The sequence below is a fragment of the Austrofundulus limnaeus genome, unplaced genomic scaffold (assembly GCF_001266775.1).
Source record: "Austrofundulus limnaeus strain Quisiro unplaced genomic scaffold, Austrofundulus_limnaeus-1.0 Scaffold78, whole genome shotgun sequence".
Taxonomy (NCBI): Eukaryota; Metazoa; Chordata; class Actinopteri; order Cyprinodontiformes; family Rivulidae; genus Austrofundulus; species Austrofundulus limnaeus.
In genome coordinates, this window is record NW_013952480.1 from 686,006 (window position 1) to 689,009 (window position 3,004).

A 3,004-nucleotide genomic window follows, 5' to 3' on the forward strand; every position below is an offset into this window, starting at 1 on the left:
AATAATGGTGTGGAGAGGATGGCTATAGGGGGAGAAGGGAGGCCATCAAAGAAAGAAAGAAAAAGAACTAGAAAATGGGAAATTTTATTATCTGAGAATTATTTTGTGCGTTAAATTGAATGAACATGGTCTGGATAGCCCACAGACATACCATAAAAATTTCTAGCACCCATAATTGGTCTCCTTTAAACAAATATTTTTGAGTGAACTTTTAGCACCCCAAGTATGAGCTGGGGATGACTATCAGCTACCACCACAACCAAATATTAGAGGATTATCTGTAAAACAAATGGAATTTTTCTCAGTTTTATCCTAAGACCAGTTAGCTGTGGTTGATATGAAAATGCAAACAGTTGAAGATGAATATCCATCCTGCTATTATTTTTTTTGAGTTTTATTCATATCTGTCAGCTATGAGATAGTTTGCAAACAAACAAAATATTGTACAGGCAAACATATGATTGCCCTCTTTTCATAGTGGCAGATAATAAACAATTTAATTTCTCAGAAGTTAAATTGTTTATTATCTGCCACTATGAAAAGAGGGCAGATAATAAACAATTTAACTTCTGAGAAGTTGCACAGGAGGAATAAAAGTGCACCTGTCTTCTACATACTGTTTATTCATGCAAAATGAGCAAATATACATCCTCAATTTAAAACACACTCTAATTAGGACTGTGTAAAGTTGAAAACATAAAAGGTACACACAGAACGGCATTCCATCCTTTTCGAAGTCATTTATCGTGTTCATGGTCGTCTTATTTTGTATGGCGCACATAAACAAGAGCACGCACACACGCTGAAAACTAAACAGTGCAGACATTGCCTGAAGGATCGTTCAGCTGGACAGCAGATGTGTTGAATAGAGAAAATAAATGGAGTGCAATAAACACATATTCACACACACACTCATTTGGCAGAGGAGATGAACAGTAAGGCTTTAGACAAGGGGAAGGGAGGATAACAGATAAGCATCTCATAGTCTTTTCAACCAGGTGAGCTATAGAGGCAACAGAGAGTGGAAGAAACCAAGGGGATATTCTTCAAAAACAGCTGCAGGGTCAGGAAGAGGCGAGGAAAGGAAGCTGGAACGAAAGGGGAAAGAAACTAGGATGGCAGAGAATGAAACCAAGACATGCGGTTTAGATTAGGAGCTGCTGTCATGAAAATCCGGAAAGTGAAGCTCCAGAACTGACAAAATGTGGAAGGAGGCTTCTGAGTGACGCAGAAACATATAACACCACCAGTGATGCTGAGTGTGCACATGAGTTGGTCAACACAACATCAACACACTGCTTTAGTCCAACGCAGGGAGCATATCTCACTTCCAGACAAAATGTGGTTAACATACCGGTCGAGTTGTCATCTTGAAGCACTCATCTCTTAATTTGTGCCTAATAAAACAGGGCTGTCTGTAAATTTTAGCAAAACAAAATAAGAAAAATCCACAAATTGGTAAATAAATGGGTATGAATGGGCAGTGGTTGGCACAATTGCTCATCTGCTAACCCGCTAATAGCGGAATATTTTGTTGAGTGGGTTAGCATTTGCAGTAACTTTATAAATTAAAATTTATAATATCTAAATTAAAAATTTAGACATTGTCTCATCATCCTTTGCAACGGGGATGTCATTTAGTCACAGAGATGATTTCCTGAGTTGGTTGCAAAATAAAATTAAACAACGACACACATCTTTACTTTAATCTGGGTTTTACAATTATTCATTTTTTAATTTAGTAGGGTTTAAATATAAGAATTGAACAAGCAGAAACATGATTTCACAGGATGAAAATTTTTAATGCTTTTTCCTCACATCCACGTTTCCTGTTTGTAAAGCTGTAGCTCCGCCTCCTGGCTTTATCATAAAACATGGTGGCCATTATCCTGTATGCAATGCAATGTGATAATGTTATGTATTGAATAAGACCTATTAATTAGAGATGCATGATATATCAGCATTAACATCTGTATAGTCCCAGTATATTGGTCATTTTTTAGAATATCAGTATAGGTCTGATACTTTTTTTGCGGTTTCAAAAAAGACACGTATATAAGTAATTTGTGTGTTTGTGCAATATCAGTAAATATCGGTTATCGGCCATAACAGCAATAATTATCAGATATTAATATCGGCTGAATTTTTCACATCGGTGCATCTTATTAATTGTATTTTTGGTGCATTTATGTTGATATATTATGATCTTTTTATCTATCTAGATAATTCACCATCATTTTAATCATTTATTTTGTTTTGTATTTATTATTTCTRACTTATATTAATTTTCCTTTTGTTGCATTAAATTGTTATTTAAAAACAGCCATAATAATCATACACTCACTGCACAAAATAGGTTCCACTCCCCACTGTGAGGGGTGGTGGAGGGGCTTCAGTGATGATGAATTCAACTGAACTGAGAACCGAACGAATCAGTTATGAATAGATTTGATTCAGTTTGTTCACTCAAACCATTCGTTCATTCGAACAAGTCACTCGTGAACAACACAACACTAGTGCACATCAATGGGTATAGACCACAAAATTTTTAGTGATCTATACATGTGCTGGAGACGAGCCTCAGCTACAGCTATACACCAAATTTCAGCTCAATATCTATAAAATGGACTGTGTTACAGTTGGTTTTGCCTTTGCTAAGGCAAGACTTACCAAGTTAAATGATTACTTTCTGGGAGTGTATTTACTATTTTGAAAAAAGATTGAAGTTACCAGAAGCCAGTGGTAAGACACATCGGTATAGAGCCACAGCAGTCCCCAACTCATTTAGACACCTGAAGAGTATTATGGAACCAGACAAAGACACCACACTCATTTGGATGGACCCCACTGTTCCACAGATATAATCATCCTTAGATGAGGTTTGACATGTCTGCTTCCCATTTTTAAACTTCAACAAATCTTATCTTTGTTTTTTAAAAGCACACACGCACCATGAGAGAGAGAGAGGAGAGAGAGGAGAGAGAGAGAGAGAGAGAGAGAGAGA